At 38.7% G+C, this 23,325-nt stretch overlaps 1 non-coding gene across 1 annotated transcript; it reads left to right on the top strand.

The window, feature by feature from the left end:
• The first annotated feature begins 335 nt into the window (after positions 1–335).
• LOC133807505 (small nucleolar RNA R11/Z151) lies at positions 336–422 on the top strand. Its single transcript, XR_009879414.1, has one exon. It is a non-coding gene; the product is annotated as a small nucleolar RNA R11/Z151 (small nucleolar RNA).
• Positions 423–23,325: the final 22,903 nt, after the last annotated feature.

Genomic DNA, 23,325 nt, shown 5'->3' with positions numbered 1-23,325 from the left:
ACAATTATGTTTTTCTCTAATAGTGATTTTGTCTTTTTTTTTTTTATTCTTTTGGTTTTGACATTCCATTTTCGATCCTTTATTATTTTAGTTTCTTGATTTGGTTTTCAGGAGTGTAATTGAACATAATCAGAGTTTTTTCTTCAGAAACTTCTCAGACTTCTCAAGTAAAATATTCATGGAATTTCCAATTGGATATTTAATTTGATCGAAAGAGAATTGATAGAAATTTATGCTGATGAAGCTATTTTTGTTGACTAGAGTTTCTTATCTGGGCATATTTCTAGAATCTTATTTCGAACCTTTGAAGATTTACATCTTTTATTATTAAAATTAGGCTTATGATGATAACATTAATTATCTTAGCAGATTTCGGTGAGATTTTATAGTCAATGATCTTAATGTTACACACACTAAAGCCCTTTTTTATTAATAGAATTTTAACAGAAAAATAATGTCTAATAAAAAATAATGTTTCTTTTGAAAAGTTGCATTTTCATGCAAAAAATTATATTCTTAGTATATATGAGTTTTTTTACAGGGTACTCTTTAATAAAAAGAAAAAGAGATTAGATGAGTGATTTTCGTTGTAGTATACCAATTATGGTAAGTTGCAATAACTTATGTCATTATATTTAATATCCCATTTTAGTATCTCGGGATCGATGTACGTTGTGGGGGCTTTGGGAACAGCTGGGTTTGATCTCTCTCTCTCCCTCTTACACTCACGGTAACTCACCTCTCTCCCATGGTATCTCTCTCTGTATACAATTTTCAATTTATACGTACATATAAATACATATATATATATAGTACGCTATATAAATCTAAAACAAACCATATAAATAATTTAAATAAATGTATGTCATGAGAAAGTTACTCTTTGTGTGTGTATATATATATTGTCTGGATCCATTAATTAATATTATATTTTTAAGTTATGGAGGCTGAAGTGAACAGTAGTATACCTATGGTATCTCTCTCTGTTGTATGTAAATATGATATATATATTTTGCTGCTGAAAGTGATATGGTTGATAACATAAAAATCAGATTTTTTCTCTTTTTTTTATGCTCTTGTTTCTCCAACCTCTTGTGAAACATTATACTATATTTATTTGTATATAAATACACAACACATACTTTCTTTTATGTATATTAATCTCTGTCCAAATGGTTTGATTTTGAAATTCAAAGTTGCTGCTATTTTTTATTATGCATTCAAGTTGTTTGATAAAATGTCAAAAAATATATGCTTTTGTTGAATGTCAACACTATATATTATTTGGTGAACAACTTAGAGAACTAAATATCGAAAAGGAATTGCACGTTACTTGTTAGCATAGTGATAAATTAATTCTTTACTTACTAATTATGATAAATTCAAAGAACAACTCTACTATTTTTTTTAATAAAGTACAAGACAATTTGATAATAAATGGATGAGAATTGTTCATAATACAATTGATATTATTATTCTTATTTTTTGGAAAGGTGGATTTGATTAGATTCATATAGGCAAGAAAGGACAAATCTTGGTTTGAATTTGATGATATATTATGGGGCCTTACCTTATCATTATTAAAATTTAAATCACTCATTGTGATTTGGATCCAATTTATCCCAAAATTTGGATGATTTCATGCATTTCATGGTAAAAACATAATAAAAAAATTGGATTTGGATTTCATTAGGTAATATTATAAGATCATTCATTATTAGTATATATACCAAGTGGTGAACAAGTGGTGAACCGTGATTGTTGCTTTAACATTTATCTGTATATGCAATTAAATTTTATAGAATATGACCAAGTGGATATGAGGAGCGGGATAGAATATGACCAAGTGGATATGTCAAACTTAAACCATTGGATTGGTACTTGGCTTGCAAGAGGTATGTTGTATTTGATTTTTCTTATTTTTAAATCTTTCACAATTTTGAATATAAATTGTATAACTTTAGTGGAGTTTGGATATCTTAGATATTCATCTGTAGTGAAGAAGGTATGTAGTTACGTTTACTTTAGCATGTAATGGAGTCACCTAATTGTGCATATTAATTGCTCTTGGAATGTTATAAGGTTGCATGTTACTCAGATAAGGAATGCCAATTAGCGGTTAGTTTTGTTGTCCAAATTACTGGTTAGTTTTTTGTGACTATATATGATATGTAATATTGGTAATATATTAACAAGTTTGTTTGTTTACAATCAATGCCCATTCAGTTTATTCAAAATGAGGTCTTTTTGTTAGTTTTGTTGCTGCTTCTTTAATGGCTACTACTTGTATTTTACTACTAGTTTTGGGTATATTTTGTGACTGGATTTTGATGCATTTTGCAACCGGATTGAATGGATTAATATGGTTGAATTATAGTCTATTTTGTTGATGCTTTTGGTGTAGTTTGCTATTGTGCAATGGAGACTAACTGAGGTCTGTCAAAGATTGGAGCATGATCTTGTAATCCAGAGTTTTAATGGTATATTTTGCTATTGTTTTAATGGTATATTTTCTGTATTGTGCTACTGGTTTTTTGGTGTATTTTGTTAAATAAGTTGAATTGATTAATATGGTAGATTTATGGTCTATTTTGTTGCTGATTTTGGCGTAGTTTGCTACTATTTTGAAATACCTGTATGTACTGGATGAATAACATTTTATGAAATAGTACTATCTAACAATAAATTGTTTGATGCTTGACTATATGAATATAGTTTAATTATCGCTTCTATTATATATATATATTTATAATTGTTGTGTGTGTCTACTTATTTATAAGTTTGAATTATTATATAGATCTCCAAATTAATTGGATATACATTATCCGTAGATCTAGAGATGTACATTGATCAATTATGTGTGGACCTCACTTGTTTTTTTATTTCTAGTGGTCAACATTTTAAGAACTTTTTATTTCCGGTGGAGAAACTTTTTATTAATTAAAGAACTTTTTTATAATGTGCAGGTCTATATTGAGATGCATTTATTTGGCGCAATACTAGACAACATTGGTAGTTGAAGTTTTTAGAATAAATAGCATTTTTGCCCCCCGAACTATGACCATTGTATGATCGTGCCCCCTGAATAATTTGCGATGTTAAAAATTCCCCCCGAACTATGCACGTTACTAAAATATGAGACTTCTGTTAGATTTCGTCCTATGTGGCTAACAGATTGATGACGTAGCATATTGTCTGTTGATGTGGCAGTGCCATGTGTAGAATAATTATCAATTTTGCCCCCCGAACTTTGAACATTACCAAATTATACCCCTTTTATAAAAAATATATATATTTTTTCTTAAAAATAATAATTAAGTCCTTAATAAATAAAATTTTTTAATTATCAACAAATAACTCTTTTTTACTTTTTCTTAAACAATATTAATTAAAATTATTTTAGAATGAACATTTAAAATAGATACTAAAACAAAGAAAAAACTTTTAATTAAAGAGGTGGACAAAAGACTTAAATAAATAAATACAAATTTTAATTTAAGAGGAGGACAAAGGGGAAAAAACTTTTTTTTAGGATTTATTTTTTAATTTTTATATTAACATATATATTGTAAAAGAAAAGAAAAAGTAAAAAAAAAATTATTTGCTATTAATTAGATTTTTATTTTTTGAGTATTTGAATTTTATTTAATTAATTTGAAACATTTAGTATTGATTATTTTCTTAATCTTTTAAAATGATTTCTTTTTAATTTTTAAGGATTTAATTATCAATTTAAAAAAAAAATTAGTCTTAATAAAAAGGGCACAATTTGGTAGTGGTCAAAGTTCGAGGGGCAAAATTTCTAATTATTCTACACATGACACTGTCACATCAAGAGACAAAATGCTACATCATCAATCCGTTAGCCACCTAGGACGAAATCTAACAAAAGTCCCATATTTCAGTAACGTGCATAGTTCGGGGGAATTTTTAACATCGCAAATCATTCGAGAGGCACGATTATATGGTGGTCATAGTTTGAGGGGCAAAAATTCTATTTAATCTAAAAAATATATTTCACTAACATTGTATACATTTCTTGTTTAATATTTTGTGATGATAGAATTTGACTGTAGTAGAAACTATCATGTAATATGATTTTGTAAGCCGAGTAGACTAAATATTGAAATTATATTTTTGAGTAATTAATAAAAAATTATTTTGTTGTATTTTCTTTTGAAAATTTAAGAAATCTAACATATATAATACATTTTGGACTCTCAAAGCGATATATTTTTTTTTAAATCAAAATGAAAATTGTAGCTGCATTTTTTTTTAAAAAAAATTTACTTTTAAGGGCATGCAAAGTGAGTCCTAAAATCTTAATTTAAAGACACTCGCAAGTCCTAAAAATATTCTTTTAGGAATCACAATGCTAGTCCTAAAAAGTTACTTAAAGGCACTCAACCCAATTTTTTAAGACTCGCTAAGAACATTCTTTTAGGACTCGCATTGCGAGTCCTAAAAACTTACTTAAAGGCACTCAACGAGAGTTTTTAGGACACACGTTGCGAGTCTTAAAAACATTCTTTTAGAACTCTCAACGCAAGTCCTAAAAACATTTTTTTAGGACTCGCAAAAAACCTCGGTTCTTAGGCTCTCAAATAGAGGACTCGCACCCAGTGAGTCCTAAAAACTTTTTTAGGACTCACAATGCTAGTCCTAAAATGTCTTTTTTGTAGTAGTGCCCTACGCACTAGGTGCTCTGTTTTGGGGGTTTTGATTCTGCTTGCAGCACTGTAGCGCCCGTTGGTAGCACTGTAGCGTTACACAGTCTTCAGAATGGGGTTTTCTAGTACTTTTTGGGGTTTTGACCCGAGGGCTGGGAGGTGATTTCTCCACCCTGTTCTGGTGGGATTGGAGGTCCTGAGAGTGCAAGATTGGTCCCGGGATTTGGGTTTTGGAACTTGAACTCATTGAAACACCGTTTATGGTTATGACTAGGTTATCGCTTGGGGCTTGGAAGCAAGATCGTGCTCGAGGGTTGTTCATTAGTAACCTGTGCTTGGACCAAAGGTAAGAAAACTGCACCCAGTATGTGACATGCATGGTTATTGATGAGGTATGTTGAGTGCTCTATATATGAATATTGATTGCATTGAAAATGCATAGAGGCACATGTGATCAGGGCATGACAGGAATATTGAATATGGAATTAATCAGAGCTTGAGTCTCTATAAATGTGGATGATTGTAATTATGCTAGTGATTGTTTAATAAGCATGTTGAATGCCCTACATTTGGATATTTGACATATGATGTATGCCTGGTTGCATTGCTTACTTGTGAGTGGCACTGACCCATGAGTCAGAAATTGGCACGAGTTCTATGGTATAGGCTTAAGAGTCAAGAACAGAATTGATGTGTTCAACAAAAGCTGAAATGATTAGATCTAATAAACATAAGCATTTAATGAATCATCATGAGAATTAATGCTTGACCGACCTCAAGTTTGATGAAAACTAAAAGCGCTTGTCTAGTCTAAAGGCTAGTTACTTAGAGCCAGGGCTGAAAGGCGTAGGTGATTGCAGCGTCACATGGCTATGGGTGCTGAGCCCAAGTTTGCGACTCACTCATTAGTCACTTATCTTATTAGGGTTGCAGATCCCAAAGTGTGACTCATTAGTCACTTATTTGATTAGGGTGCAGAGCCCAAAGTGTGACTCTTTAGTCACCTATTTGATTAGGGTGCAGAGCCCAAAGTGTGACTCTTTATTCACCTATCTGATTAGGGTGCGGAGCCCAAAGTGTGACTCACTCATCTGATTAGGGCTAAAAGCCCCAGCATGATTATCATCAGAGCCCAATTGCGTGACTTAATTGTCACTTATTTTAGATGGACACATTAGCCATCTATTCTCATTATGACTTGATAGTCATCTATATAAAAGGCAGGGCCCATAAGTCTTCTATACAAAGGGCAGGGCCCATAAGTCAGCTATACAAAGGGCAGGGCCCACAATCATTATTTAGACTTATTTGCATGCATGAATAGGGCTATTATTGCTAGGCATGCCTATTATGATTTAGCAACATGTTATTACCTTTTGATGAGCATATTGAGTTTTCTTACTGAGCTTCGGCTCACGGGTGCTATGTGGTGTAGGTAAAGGCAAAAGAAAGTTGGACTATGCTTGAGTTTAAGAGCTTAGGTGACGATGTGTACATATGCAGTTGCTCCACCGCCACGGCCGAGGGTTTAAAGAGGAACTAGGGTTAAACACTATTTTGCCGCTTATGTCGATGGGTTGTAAATATTTTATTGTAATTAACCTTTAAATTATATTTTGGGATCCCAATGTATACAGTAAACGTTTTAGTGAAACGTTGTATCTTTACCAAATTTTTCAACCCTCAACCGTTATTCATACTTAGTTACATGATTATGCCCAAATGACTCGATTAACAAGTTTAGCACTGTTTAAAATGCACACTGTAACGGTCCCTGGGCAGTAGGGCATTACATAGCACATAATCAATGGCAGCGTATACAAGCATGCCTATCCATATATTCCAGATACATGTATATTTATTTTCATAACATATTCATATATGGGGGTTTAAGCCCCAATCACAACTTAGGTGCAGTATTCTTACCTCGAGTCACGAATGATAGATAATTGCAGTCCCGAGCATGATCCTCAGTCTTGAGACTTAACGGTAACCCTAGTTACAAGAATAATAGATGACTATCAAATCCCAATCCAATAATCAACTTTGGAATATTAAACTAGCCTTTGGGACCTTGGGTTCTATCAATCCAGGTAGTAGGATCCTTCCCGAGCCTGAACATTTGGGTTTCCAAGCTAAAAACCCTCAAACAGCGTTGGTTTTGCATTTGAGCCGCGACCATCCCCTTAAGGGCCGCGACACACTCAAGTCAGAGGCAAAATGCCTCTCTGCTGAAGGACACGGGCCGCAGTGTGCTATACCTAGCACTGCAGCGCGCCTAGACAACACAGAGGCCTCCCAGCCTCTTCGAGCACACCGGCCGCGACCCGAGCCCCCAATCCCAGAAAACCAACCTTTTTCCTGCATTTCTTTTGGAGCCTAAACCCCGAATTCACACCCTCAATCTTCAGCCAAACTCAGAATTGAATCTAGAATTCTTATCCTTATAGCCTAAACATCATAACCAACCTATAAACTAGTACTTACACTCATCATACACCCAAAATAAGTTTTGGAATCCACTTTCATGAAAACTCTTAGTTCCAACTATATTACAGCAGAATTCAACAATTAAAACCTGAAACTTTACCTCAGTTCGTGGCTTGAATCCCCCAGCTGTAACACCCAAAATTCCCTAATGTGGCTTAGTTCCTAGATTAGGGGGCTAGGAGGCAATAACTTTATTAATTGTGAGCTTATGTGTTATGAGCATGTCATTAAGTGGATTATATTATAATGTAATTATGCTTGCATGTGTTGGAAATAATAAATATGCATGTGGGTCGTTTCTTATTAGAAGGGCATATCCATAATTTTGACCCGTTGGGGGTATAATTATGAATATTTGTGTGTTATAATTGAGACCGCATTATTATGTGGATATATATATAAATATATTTGGGTTATTCCGCACAAGGCGATCCTAGTGAGCAAGTTAGCGAAAAAGTCACAACAGGGTCAAATACCCGGCTTGGGGTGATCCTACGGGTATTCTAGTAACATAGCACATTACCGGGGGTTATCGGGTAATGGGGAATTATTTGGTAATCATTTGAGGGAATTAGAGATCACGGGAATTTGCAAGGCGTTAGACATGGTTAGCGAAAAATAAAAGAAGGGTAAAAGACTCATTCATCCTTATGAGCATTAGAGAATAGGTAATGGGCTGAGGGTAAATAGGTCATTCCTAGCCTAAGGAAGGGTTACACTTAGAGAGTTCAGAAACTAGTGGAAGGAGTAGAACATTTTCAGCACCCTTAACTTTCTCTCTCTTATATTTCCCTTTGTCTCTTGGAATCTTGGGAAGGAAAGGAAACGAGATTGAGGAATTGAAGCTAGGGTTGAAGTGGAACAACTTGGAGGTCGTGATTCTTCTTTGAGGTAAGGCTCTACTCTGCTTTCTTGGTAGATTTTAGTAGTGGTTTAAGTTTCTACAGAGTGTTAAACCTATGATTGGGTTTGATATGAGTGAAAGTTTGAGTTCAGCTTTTGAGGTATTGGTATTGGTACTGTGTTTTATGTGTTATTTGTGATTTTAAGCTCATTTGGGACTTTTAGACAAGCTTAGGGAAGGATTTGGGAGCTTTGGCTCGGGGTAAAACGGTGAAAAAACACAGCTTTTCTGGGTTCACGAATGAGCGCCGCAACCCTATCCTTCTGTGCCGCGGCACTGGGATGAACCAGGGCAAGGGGCCCTAGCTGTTTGTTGCGACGCCTGTGTGCTTGTGCTGCGGTGCTAGGCCATTTCTAGGGACCTTGAATTTTGTATTTTTAGGGCATAAGCCAAGGGGCTCAGGGGATGTTTTCACTACCCCATGCGGGGAAATTGGAAGTCCTGAAAGCACAGGATTAGTCCTGGGATTCTATTATAAAATCAAATAATAATGAGAATGTTATTTGTGGGTTGTGACTAGGTTACCGGTAGGACTCGGGAGAGGATCTTTCTTGGAAGTTGTGTTTTCTTGTTTATTTGCTTGTGCTTGAACCAAAGGTAAGAAAACTGCACCCGATATGTGGAATATATTATTATTGGGGAGTGGCCCATTTTTCAAATGTAAATGCGATTAGGGCTCAGGCCCAGCTAGTGAGCATGATTATAATTTTGCTTCTGCATACCTGTTTGAAATACTGTAATGCATTGTATCTGTATGTATGATGAATGTTATTGTGAATGTTTGTTCTGACTAGAAGGCTCGTTTTATAAGCTGAGATTATGTATACTACTTCTGATTAAAGCTTGACCTGCTAGTCAATGGTATATCTGGTTAGAAAGGGGGCACGACTTATATGTCGAGGGTTTTCAAAGCTTTACTTATAAGTCAAAGTTCTCTAGGGTCCGACTTATAAGCTGTGATCGACATTATGTGTGTTGAGCGCAGGCTGTTATTTCTAGGCAAGCCTGGGAGTGCCTTATGGACTTGACTGGCTCGGATGCCATATGAATAAATGGGAGTGCGACATGAACTTAGGTGACCCTATGTTCACTTTTCTGTAAAGTGTGCTTTCTTGGTGCCAGTAATTATTGTTGGACATGCTGTTATATTATGTGGACTATTTAACTACGATTTCTTGCTGAGCCTTTTGGCTCACGGGTACTTTGTGGTGCAAGTAAGGATAAGGAAAAGCTTGACCAGCCATGAGTTAGAGAGCGATAGCGATGATGTGTACATATGAAGTCCGCTCGTCCGCCACGGCCGAGATGTCACAAGGGAGCTAGGGAGGACCCTATTTTGCCACTTAGGCTGACTTATTTTTTAATCCCTGGAGTGTAACTAACTTTTAAACTTGTATTTTGGGATCCAATGTAAATACAAAATGTTTGTTAAATGAAATGGTGTATGTTTTGACCAAAATTTTAAATACCTGAACCCTTAGTAGCTTACTCACATGTTTTAGTTAGTCCAAACAACTCGTTTAGTGAGTCTAGCACTAATTTAAAACACACTTGGTAACAAACCCTAATTAGCAGTGCGTTACAACTTGGTGTTAGAGCAGCCAAGGTTTTAGGGTTCCATATGATGGACTGGGCATGTACACTCGCCGCTAAAGACAAGCTCGACTCAGGGTTTGGTAACTATTAATATAGTTATGTGTGTAGTTGCATAAATGAAATATATATTCTTTACCTGCTTGTTTAAATTGGAAGCGTGAATTATTATGATAGGGCCTGACCCTTGACTGTATGTATGTTAAAGATGTGCTTATTAGCACAATAGTTGCTTGTAAATGCAGAAGGATTGCTTATAAGCATCATTGTTGCTTTCGAATGTCAGAAATGCTTATTAGCATTGCTATACGTGGTTGGGTGCTAGGAAATGCTTTCGGATGCTAGAATTGCGTAATAGAATTGTGTAATGTATATGCATATTGGGAACGTGCTTATTAGCGATATTAATGCTTGTGAATGTTGAGAACATTTTTATTAACATCTTGGTTAAGCATGAAGATATATTTCTATGCTTATTAGCATGACTGTTCATGTGTGAACTACTGGAATGCTTATTAGCATTGTCAATGCTTGTGAATGCTTATTTGATCGGTTTTGAACCGTGTGCTGATATGGGATATTGTTATTACTGCCTGATAAGCTAAGTCATTGATTGCAGATAGACTTGGAAGTATGCTTCCAGGGCAATCCAATGAGGCAGTCGATGCTGAGAATCAGGTTGAAAGTAATGACCAGGGTCAGAACCCTCCTCTAGTCCCTAAAAATTGCAATAGATGCTTGCTAATATTCAAGTTAGACTGCAGAAACAAGAAGAAGAGATTCGCTAGTTAAGGTAACAACAGGTTCCGGCAAGAAACGTTGCATCAGCAGCCCCATTTGTTTCTCCAGTACCAGTTATACAACAATAGACATAGTTAGAGAACCATTGGGAGTTAGTGAATGAATGCTTCAAGAAATAGCACCCTCCATTTTTCGAGGGTAGTGCAGATCCACTCAAGGCAGAGTAGTGGATGGCTATGATTTCATCAATCCTAGACTTCATGAGGGTGGTGGGCAACGAAAGAGTGGCCTGTGCCATGTACATGTTTCAGGAGGATGTCCAAATCTGGTGGGAGGTGGTGTCCCAAACTAGGGATGTAACCACAATGAATTGGGAAGAATTTAGAACTCTATTCACTGAAAAGTATTACAATGAGGCAATTAGAGCTGCCAAAGCAGAGGAATTCAATAGGTTGTTGCAAGGGAGTATGTCAGTGACAGAATAAGCTCTAAAGTTTGACAGATTAGCCAAGTTTGTTGCAAACTTGGTACCTACTGATGGGACGAGGAAGGAAAGATTACTTTAGGGGCTACAGCCTATGATAGCCCAGGATGTCAGAATTATCACAGTACTTGGAGTGACAACATATGCTCAGGTAGTAGAGAGAGCCCTTACAGCAGAGGGCGCGGATAATAAGATCTAGCGCGATAACGTGAACAAAAGGGATATGAGGAGGAAGGGACTTCCCATTACGGGATCAGGTAAGGGTGGAGGCCCCAGTGACCTGAAAAGAAAGCCCCAAATACTATTTTGGCTCCTGGTCATGACAAGAGGCCACGAGGTGTACAGATTGGTCACCAAGGCGGCAATGAGAACTGGAGAACATATCTAGAGTGTGCCAGATGTAGAAGACGTCATCAGGGGGAGTGTCGGGCGAAGGCCTGCTTTATATGTGAGATTGTGGGGCATCTTAAGAAGGATTGCCCAAGAATGAAGAAAGAGGAACTGAAGAAGGCAGACATCTGGACTCCAGCTCGAGTGTTTACATTGACACAGGCTGAGGGCTGAGGCTAGGCCCTAAGTGGTCATAGGTCAGCTTTCTAGTGATGGCATCTCTTATATTGTGCTGATTGGCCTTGGTGCTACACATTCTTATGTTTCTAATAGGATTATTGATAGACTGTGTAGACCATGTGACTATTATGCTATGGGGTTTGGGACGTTATTACCCTCTGGGGAGTTAGTGGTTTCCAGGAGATGGGTAAGATAACTACCAGTGATAGTAAATGGCAGGGAGTTGTCGGTTGACTTGATAGAGTTGGTTATGAAAGACTTTGATATGATTTTGGGGATCGATTGGTTAACTAGATATGAGCAACCATCAATTGTAAAAAGAAGATGGTAACCTTTGAACCTGAGGGTGAGGACCTCTTTGTATTCGTTGGCACTTTGCAGGGACCCCAAGTACCTATTATTTCAGCATTGAAGGCTAGACACCTATTGCGGGGAGGCTGCATAGGATTCTTGGCCAACGTGGATGATACCACACAGGTCGTGCCAGTGGGACCAGAAGAGACTAAGTTAGTCTGTGAATTCCAAGATGTGTTTCCGGAGGAGTTACCAGGGTTGTCGCTGCACAGGGAAATAGAATTTGTTATTGACCTGGCACCAGGGACGGAGCTCGTGTCTTGGGCACCTTATAGAATGGCCCCAGCAGAGTTGAGGGAACTCAAGGTACAATTACAGGAGTCGCTAGACTTGGGTTTTATTAGACCCAGTTTCTCGCCATGGGGCGCGCCAATATTTTTTGTGAAGAAGAAGGACGATTCTCTGAGGATGTGTATAGACTAAAGAGAACTAAATAAGCTGATCATTAAGAACATGCATCCTCTACCATGGATAGATGAACTATTTGACAAATTTCAAGGTAAAATGGTGTTCTCGAAGATAGATCTTTAATCTAGTTATCACCAGCTGAGGATCAAGGAGGAATACATACCAAAGACAACCTTCTGTACTAGATATGGGCACTACGAGTACCTCGTTATGTCATTTGGTTTGACTAACGCCCCGACAGCCTTCATGGATTTGATGAACAGGGTGTTCAAGGATTATTTGAATCAATTTTTTTTTGTCTTTATTGACGATATCTTAGTTTATTCACAGACAAAGGAAGAGCATGAACAACACCTCAGGTTGGTCTTACCAAGGCTTAGAGAAAACAGGTTATTTGCGAAGTTGAAGAAGTGTGAATTCTGATCACCTACGATGACTTTCTTGGGTTATATTGTTAGTAAAGATGGGATTAAGGTAGGCCCATCTAAGATTGAGGCTATCAGGAATTGGCCGAGGCCAAGGAATGCCTCTGAGATTAGAAGCTTCCTTGGATTGGCATGTTATTATAGAAAGTTTGTGGAGGTGTTCTCAAGGATAGCTACCCTAGTGATAGAACTAACATGCAAGAGTCAGCAGTTCACGTGGTTAGAAAAATGCAAGAACAGTTTCCAGGAGTTGATGCGACATTTGATTACCGCCCCAGTCTTGGGTCTTCCAACAGATCAGGAAAAGTTCAAGGTTTATTGTGATGCTTCAAGACAAGGGTTAGGTTGTGTCCTTATGCAGGCAGAGAAGGTAATTGCCTATGCATCACGCCGGCTGAAGGATTATGAACAGAGATATCTTACTCATGATCTGGAGTTGGCAGCGGTGGTTTTTGCATTAAAGGTATGGAGGCACTACCTTTATGGAAAGAAGTGCGAGATAGACACAGACCAAAAGAGCCTCAAGTACTTCTTTACACAGAAGGATTTGAATATGAGGCAGAGGCGTTGGTTGGAACTGGTAAAGGACTATGATTGTGATATTCTTTATCATCCAGGGAAAGCCTATGTGGTGATAAATGCTCTTAGTTGTAGAGGTCCGGGGAAATTGTACAGTTCGAGGCGGATATCCAAGGAGTTGGTAGAAGATATGACCAGAGCACACATTGAGTTAGTAGTGGGTCAATTAGCCAACATTACATTGCAGTCTACTCTTCAAGAAAGGATTAAGGAGAGCCAATTACAAGAGCCACAATTGATAAAGATTACAGAGGACGTCCTAGCTGGAGTGACTAGGGACTATACATTCTCAGATTTGGGTTTGCTAAGATATGGAGGTCGGATATGTGTTTCGATGGATACTATTATCAGATGGGAGATTCTGGATGAATCTCACACTACCCCGTATTCCTTGCATCCTGGCACCACGAAGATGTACCAAGACCTATGAACTTTGTATTGGTGTCTGGGAATGAAGAGGGACGTAACTAAGTATGTAGCCATGTGTCTGCCATGTTAGCAGATCAAAGCTGAGCATCAGAGACCAGCGGGGCTATTACAGCCCTTGGATATCCTAGAATGGAAGTGGGAAGATATCACAATGGATTTTGTGGTGGGATTGCCCAGGACAGTGGGACAACACGATTCAGTGTGGGTGATTGTAGACAGATACACCAAATCAACTCACTTTTTACCAGTGAGAATGACTTATACAGTTGACCAGTATGTAGATCTCTATGTCAAAGAGATAGTGCATCTTCATGGGGCTCCGAGTTCGATCATGTCAGATCGGGACCCCACATTTACTTCCAAGTTTTGGGGAAGTTTACTGAAGGCGATGGACACGTAGCTGAGGTTTAGTATAACTTATCACCCTCAGATTAAGGGTCAGCCTGAGAGGACTATCCAAATATTGGAGGACATGCTGAGAGCATGTGTACTGGACTTTGAGGGGTCCTGGAGTAAATATTTACCTCTGATAGAGTTTTCCAACAACAACAGCTACCAGGCGACCATAGGAGTGGCTCCTTATGAGATATTGTATGGTAGGAAATACAGATCACCTATTCACTGGGATGAGATGGGTGAGTGTAGATACTTGGCTCCTGAGGAATTTCAGAGGACCAATGAGGCTATCGAGAAGATCAGAGCTCGAATGCTCGCATTACAAAGTAGACAGAGGAGTTATGCAGATCCAAAGCGCAGGAACATGGAGTTCCAGGTAGGAGACTATGTCTTCGTTAGAGTCTCACCACTCAAGGGGGTGAGGAGGTTTGGGAAGAAGGGCAAGATGAGCCCTAGGTTTGTAGGACCTTTTCAGATCCTGGAGAGGATCAGTCAGGTGGCCTATAGATTGGCCTTACCTCCAGCATTGTCGGTCATTCATAATGTGTTGCATATTTCAATGTTGTAAAAGTATGTATCTAACGAGAACCATGTATTGATCTATGATGATCAGGATCTGCAGACAGACTTATCCTTTGAGGTACAGCCAATCCAGATATTGTATAAGAAGGACAAGGTCCTGAGAAACAAAACTATACCTATAGTTAAGTGATTATGGAGGAACAGCAAGGTTGAGGTGGTGACCTGGGAGTTGGAATCGGCCATGCAGGACCAATATCCCAAGTTGTTCAAGTAAAATTTTGAGGACGAAATTCCTGTTAGGAAGGGATAATTATAACACCCCAAATTCCCTAATGTGGCTTAGTGCCTGGATTAGGGGGTCGGGAGGGAATAACTTTATTAATTGCGTGCCTATGTGTTATGAGCATGTCATTATGTGAATTATATTATAAAGTAATTACGCTTGCATGTTTGGAAATAATAAATATGCATGTGGGTCGTTTCTTATTAGAAGGGCATATCCATAATTTTGACCCGTTGGGGGTATAATTGTGAATGTGTGTGTTATGATAGAGACCACATTATTATGTGGATATATATTTGGGCTATTCGGCACGAGGCGATCCTAGTGAGCAAGTTAGCGGAAAAGTCACAACGAGGTCAAATACCCAGCTTGGGGTGATCCTAGGGGTATTCTAGTAATTTAGCACATTACCGAGGGCTATCGGGTAATGGGGAATTATTTGGTAATCATTTGAGGGAATTAGAGATCATGGGAATTTGCAAGGCATTAGTCATGGTTAGCGAAAAAAAAGAGGGGTAAAAGACTCATTTACCCTTATGAGCATTATAGAATAGGTAATGGGCTGAGGGTAAATTGGTCATTCCTAGCCTAAGGAGGGGTTACACTTAGAGATTTCAGAAGTTAGTGGAAGGAGTAGAACATTTTCAGCACCCTTAACTTCCTCTCTCTTGTTTTTCCCTTTATCTCTTGCAATCTTGGGAGTTTTGCTAGATCTTGGGAAGGAAAGGAAAGGAGCTTGAATAATTGAAGCTGGGGTTGAAGTGGAACAACTTGGAGGTCGTAATTCTTCTTTGAGGTAAGGCTCTGCTCTGCTTTCTTGGTAGATTTTAGCTGTGGTTTAAGTTTCTGCAGAGTTTTAAACCTATGATTAGGTTTGATCTGAGTGAGAGTTTGAGTTCAGCTTTTAAGGTGTTTGTACTGTGTATTATGTGTTACTTGTGGTTTTAAGCTCATTTAGGCCTTTTAGACAAGTTTGGGGCATAATTTGAGAGCTTTGGCTCGGGGGAAAACAGTGGAAAAACCCAGTTTTTCTGGGTTCGTGAAAGAGCGTCGTGGCCCTATTCTTCCGTGCCGCAGCGCTGGCTGTGCACCGCGGCGCCTGTGTTCTTACGCTGCAATGCTAGGCCATTTTCAGGGCATTTGAATTTTTTATTTTTAGGGCATGAGCCCAGGGGCTCTGAGGATGTTTTCACTACCCCGTGCGGGGAAATTGGAGGTCCTGAAAGCGTAGGATTAGTCTTGAGATTCTATTATGGAATCGAATAATAATGAGAATGTTATTTGTGGGTTGTGACTAGGTTACCGCTAGGACTCTAGAGAGGATTGTTCTCGGGATATGTGCTTGCTTGTTTATTTGCTTGTGGTTGGACCAAAGGTAAGAAAAATACACCCGATATGGCGAATAAATTATGATTAGGGCTTGGCCCATTTGTTAAATATAAATGAGATTAGGGCTCGGGCCCAGCTAGTGAGAATGATTATAATTGTGCTTGAGCATACTTGTTTGGAATACTGTAATGCATTGTATCTGTATGCATGATGAATGTATTATGTGAATGTTTGTTCTTACTAGGAAGTTTGGTTTATAACCAAGATTCTGTCTATTACTTGTGAATAAAGCTTGACCTGCAAGTCAAGGGTATATCTTGTTAAAAAGGGGGTTCGACTTATAAGTCGAGAGTTTTCAAAGCTTGACTTATAAATCAAAGTTCTGTAGGGTCTGGCTTATAAGCCATGATCGGCATTATGCGCGTGAGCGCAGGCTGTTATGGCTACGCCACCCCGGGAGTGCCTTATGCACTTGACTGGCTTAGATGCCATATGAATAAATGGGAGTGCGACATGCACTTGGGTGACCCTATGGTCACTTATCTGTATAGTGTGCTTGCTTGGTGCCTGTTATTACTGTTGGACATGTTGTTATAATCTGTGAACTGTTTGACTTCGTTTTCTTACAGAGTCTTTTGGCTCACGGGTACTTTGTGGTGCAGGTAAGGGTAAGGAAAAGCTTGACCAGCCATGAGTTGGAGAGCGATAGTGGTGATGTGTACATCTGCAGTCTGCTCGTCCTCCACGACCGAGATGCCACAAGGGAGCTAGGGTAGGACCCTGTTTTGCTGCTTAGGCCGGCTTATTTTATAATCCATGGAGTGTAACTAACTTTTAAACTTGTATTTTTGGATCCCATGTAAATACAAAAGTTTTCTTAGATGGAATTGTGTATGTTTTGACCAAAATTTTAAATACTTGAACCCTTAGTAGCTTAATCACATGTTTTAGTCGAAACGACTCGTTTAGCGAGTCTAGTACTAATATAAAACACACTTGGTAACAGACCCTAATTAGCAGGGCATTTCTAGCCTCAATTCTCCAGATTTCCCAGCCCAAATTCTTGAGTTTTTCTCCTTCAATGCTTCAAGCTTTCTTTAGGTTCTAGAGAGAGAGTAAGAGAACGTGTATGATGAGAGAGAGAGAGTATGCTGAGAGTTTTAGAGTGTTCTGGGTACTTCCTAGAATTTCCAATGAGTTAATCCCCTAACTCCATAAAGACCTAACTGCCCTTTAAACTGTCCCAGCCCTGTAATTGCTTCTAAGGGGTAAAACGATCATTTATCCCAATTCCCGCTAATTCCTCAAGTCATCCTACCAATTCCCAATTAACCCCGTCAAAATACTTGCTCGTTACTCGATTTATCCCAAAATATTCTCTATGTTCCCAAAATACCCCTAGGCTCACCCTGAGCTGGGTATTAAGCCCTGTTGTGACTACTTCCCTAATCCGCTTACTAAGATTGCCTCGAGCTGTGTTCTGACAATATATCTACATAATAATGTGGTGTCAACCATTTACCACATGTAATCACATTTATGCGTTTAACGGGCCAAAATTACAGATATGCCCTTACTATCAAGAATGGACCCACATGCATATTTAATACACATAAACATACATTTAAATCCATATCATATAAATCATGTATGCCACGTAGTCACACCTTTATTCAATTAATTCAATATGTATATCCCATTATGCTCTCCAGGCACTGTAATCTAGGAACTTACTCTTAACAGTAAATTTGGGTCGTTACAACTATCCCCTCTTTATTGGAATTTTGTCCTCGAAATTTATTCAATCATATTGGGATACCAACCCAGCAAATCTGACTATAGCCACAAAATCTAGTCCTCTATTGTGACTATTCAATCAAGGGACCATATTTATCTCAATGCCCCAACTACTTACACAGTCAATGTACAATTCTTAAAGGCTAAGTCATTCCTTCAGATCGTCAGTTGATCTGAAGATAACTAATAATTCTTAGTCTTAATCTTATACTCTTTGTCCTCTACAATCTTTTTCAAAACATGGGAAATAAAGGGTCTCAGTCCGACACCATTGACTTCGGTGTCCCACGAAGACATACAATCTTCCTTTGCCCATATTTATTATTATGATATCCGTTCATACGAACCAAGGTGTGTTAACTCAATCTGTTGAGTCACAAATTTTCATATCCAACCATCCTACTTGCAGTCCAATGTAGTCCACCCCTTACGGTCCATTACTATACCCTTTCATCTTCCAATATACAAATTTTAGATATTAAAAGCCATTCAAATTCCTCGATACAATATTCATAAGAAGGTAGTACAATACTCAATCAAAACCTCTACCTCAATTCTGGGTTCCACCGGATCTCTTATCAAATCTTCATGTCTTAACCCGTTCATACTAAAATAGTAGGATTCTTAATCATTCCCACAAAATATCTTCCCTGAACTTCATTGTCCAAAGAGTTACATTTGCCAACTATCAACTGCATATACTATCCCAATCTTGGTCATTACCTCATCTGATTTACTTTAATCTGTGGCGTCTTATCAAACTGGTACAAACCTTTCCAATTTAAGGTGTCAACTTCCATGTTAATCTTTCTCTTTATAATAAAGGGTTTCCAAAGTGAATCATCCATTAATTCCCACTAGGGCCTTAGTCTCATGATTATTCTTCCATGGGTGATCAAACACTTTAATTCCTTATACTAGTGCACGAACTACCATTCCATAGGGGTCGTCACCGCACACTAACCATGGCTATCTGGCATTACCATCAACACAACAGCCCGCGTAGAACCTTTTTGTTCTTGTCCCTTCATCTAATGTGAAGCACGATCAATCGATCCTTTCAATCTATACACAAGCGCACCCTAGTCCTCGTTGTACCACATTATAGTTTTATGACTTAAGCAAGGACAATATCCATCATGCTGTCCTCCTATATAAGTTCACTGCATACACATTCCAATACCATAGTGTGCTGACCAATCCTTCTTCTATCTTATGAAAATTTGGTATGAAACTATCCATTCAGATAAACTTAAGGTTATTGTGTTACCTCAATCTTTGGTATACTTGTCTTCGAAGATGCTTCAAGTAGCCATTGACGTGCCTTACCAGTCTCTCTGTACTTCTCACCCCACAGGCATTCTTCAGTAATTTCTTTGTGGCTTCTAACTAAATTTCCTCCATACATGATCCCATCACCTCCTATAACGTGACCTTGAATACCCTTGAAGGAACAAAGCTTACTCTTTCTGGAGCGTTATCTGTAACCCCGCTTCATCAGTCTTAGTATTATCAACGAAGTTTTCATTTACGTTATGCTTCTAGCTGGGAGTAGATCAACACATTCCTAATCAATCTGGATATGGCTTGTCCATGTCATTCCTGTACTCTCTGCTTGTTGAACTAATCTATGTCGTTGAAGCATTGGTCAGATAAGATCCTTCACTGAAAACCCATCACATCTTACCCAGTGCAAGAAGTAATTCCTGAAATGTCCCTTTCCTTGATCCTCAACTGGTAATAACTAGATTGAGGGTCAATTCCTGATAACATTTTCCTATCTGGCAATCGGGCAACTGAACCCTTCATTCTTAACAACCGGTGTTGACGTGTCCCATGATGAGATGCTCTATCCAATCAACCCTCAAATCAAATACCCCTTCAACTGAACCATTAATTATTCCTGCTGAGCTAACACCGTTCTTCATGATGTCCCTGATATCGATTCTATCTGCACCTTAATCCCGTCATGTACTCCATGATTCCTTGTACACCCATCTGAAACCTTATTGGCCAATCCAATTTCCATTCAATTTAACTAATACATTCCAAGTGGTACCTACAACAATATCTAGGCATCTCGTAGACGCAGTCAGGTCCTTCCCTTTCAAATCTTGACGTTATCATCATCTCTTGCAATCCATGGTTGTCCCTTATTTAGCAGTTTACTCCCTACTGAGGGTCATATCAAAACTCTCATATGACGAGCTCAATCACTTTTACTGTAAACCTTTTACCAATAGTACTCTAACCTTCATCTTGGAAGTTACCAACTATTTCGCAGCAAGCACTAATATCTCAAACCCTATCGTATAGCAACCTGGAAGCATGTGACTCATATCTGTGTCTCTTCCGGGAGAAACGTAACACTGAGCTCAATCAGCTCAATACATAACAAGGAACAAGAACTAACAAGTCAACCAGTCGCCTCCGAGGGACTAGCCTCGGGCTCTGACTGCACCAAGGCAGACCCTCAAACTGGGGTCAAGTAATCTATATTTCTTGGTTCTTCCAACTTTGATTTCGGGCAATCCTTCCTGACACGCCTAACCCTTCCACATAGAGAATATGCCTTCACTCAGTGTCCTCCCAGATGACATCTCTCAGACTTGGCACATACTAAATAACTTTACCAGGATTTAATGCTGCCCTAGCTGCTATCTTGTAAACTATAACCCTTCTTGTCATGACCAGGAGTAGTAGAACTATCAGGTGTCCTTCTTTTCTATCCATTGGGCATCTGCCCCTCTATCTGATCCCACAAATGGGGATACCATTGTCTGAATTTCCTGCCCTACGAAAATCTCAAACCATATCTCGACTTTTGCGCCTTCTATAACGAGGCCCTCCCTATTGCCAGAGCATAAATAAAAGTCTCATGCATTGGAGTGACCCTAACACTATGGGCCATTCTAGAGTTCAGTTCTCAAATGAATTGTTCTTTCCGGGCCACATCTGCTGGTACCAAATTGAAAGTGGATCGGCCAACCCATCATCTTCATTGACATACTTTGTCAATGTCCTGGTATTCTGAACCAAGTCCATAAACCCTCTGGTCTTTGCAGTTCAAACTGTATTATAGTAGTCCCTTTTGTCGAACCAATGTTTGAATTCCTCCTAGCCCATCAGACAACATTCCGGGTCAGGGGTACTACTTCCCACCACGCCTGGGCATCTTTCTACCGCATATGCATGGCAGAACCACTCTATCATGGCCTACCATTCCCACATCATCAAAGACAGAGCTAACCATGCCCATTTACTGAACAGTTCTGAAAAAACCTAAACCTCCCTCAGAAACTGGGGGATAGTGCCTCTAAGGTCTTTCATACAATAACTCTTATTTGCTTTTCCATTCTCAAGTTGTACCCACACTGGTGCCATTACTATCAAGATATACGAAGCAGCGTTCCCCAATGGAATCCACTGTCCTAACCGTCTAATCTCCTCACTTTGATCTAGCAGTCTTACTCACATACCAGCAAATATCTGTGGCAAATTTTAGGGGTAGATGGAGGCTTCTGATCCTAACTATCATCTGCAACCAACCATACTAATGATACCAGGTCCAATTAACTATCTTAAGTACATACGTTCTGACTCAGTCCGCAACCAGTGACTTAACCGCTCAGCCTTGATATTCATATCCAGAAATATCCCACGAGCAGGTCCAAATAATCACAATAATCACACACACAATATACATATCAAAACACAAATCTACATTATTCATGCATCAATTATTAAATCCACTTCCACCAAATACATTCATACACATCATGCTCTCTAATCACATAATCTTGATGATAAGACACATAGGTTCAATTTAAACAACTAATCACATAATCTTGTCATTGGATACTTAACTGTGAATCGAGCTTATCTTTAGCGACGAGTGTACACGCCCAGCCAGTCTTTAGGAACCCTTAAACCTAGATCGCTTTGATACCAAATTGTAATGCCCTGGGTAACCAAGACCGTTACACTGTGTGTTTAAAATAGTGCTTGACTTGCTAAGCAAGGAGTTTGACCCCAAATGTGTAATAAGAGGCTGATCAGGATCAAGTATTAAAAGATTTGGTCAACAACTCTACTTCCACCAAATATCAATTATTAAATTCACTTCCACCAAATACATTTATACACATCATGCTAGCATGCAGATAAGACACATGTTTGGATACCATGTAGATAAGACACATAGGTTCAATTTAAACAACTAATCACATAATCTTGTCACTGGATACCTAACTATGAGTTGAGCTTATCTCTAGAGACGAGTGTACACACCCAGCCAGTCTTCAGGAACCCTTAAAACTAGATCGCTTTGATACCAAATGGTAATGCCCTGGGTAACCAAGAACGTTACACTGTGTGTTTAAAATAGTGCTTGACTTTCTAAGCAAGGAGTTTGACCCCAAATGTGTAATAAAAGGCTAATCAGGATCAAGTATAAAAGATTTGGTCAACAAAATGGTTATTTTTTATTAAAATATTAAGTTTATACACGAGATCCCAAAATCAGTTTACAAACTCATAAAAGACGAATAGAATACAATTCGGTCATCCTAAGCGGCAAAACAGGCTTTAACCCTAGTTCCTCCCAAGCTATCCCGACCATGGCGATCGAGCAGGCCACATATGTACACACCGCCCCTGAAGCTCTCCAACTCATGGCTGGTCTCGCTATCTCTTTCCTTACCTGCACCACGTAGCACCCGTGAACCAAGGCTCAACAAGAAAACTTAAAACAACATGCACAACTAAGCAATATTATAAAAACAATAAATATTAATCATCAAACTCAATTAACAATAAGATATGAATAACCAACCAGCAGTAATATTTGATTCAGTCAGGTATGTAAATCAAGCTCATCAGTCAATAAAAACGATTAAGTGTGAACCACACTTCTGTTTATGGTATAATACCTAGGCCCGTCGCCCTTAGGCCGGTTCCCTTGGTCCCTTTGCCGACCTCGGCACCCTTAGGCTGGGTTACGTTCCGCACGCTTGCGATCGGCCCCGACACCCTTAGGCCGGCCTGCAACATATATATTCACAAATACACAATGCATAGCACATAATCAATGGTAGCGTATACAAGCATGCCCATCCATACATTCCAAATATAGGTATATTCATGTTCATAACGTATTCATATAAGGGGGTTTAAGCCCCAATCACAACTCGGGTGCAGTTTTCGTACCTTGAGTCACAAGAGATAGACAAAGAGCGGTCCTGAGCACGATCCTTAGTCCTATGCCTTAACGGTAACCATTGGTTTTGCATTTGAGCTTCGGCCAGCTCCTTAAGGGTCGCGACATGCTCAAGTCAGAGGCAAAATGCCTC

This window comes from Humulus lupulus, chromosome X (genome assembly GCF_963169125.1).
Source record: "Humulus lupulus chromosome X, drHumLupu1.1, whole genome shotgun sequence".
NCBI lineage: Eukaryota > Viridiplantae > Streptophyta > Magnoliopsida > Rosales > Cannabaceae > Humulus > Humulus lupulus.
This window is presented reverse-complemented; position numbering and strand designations above follow the sequence as displayed.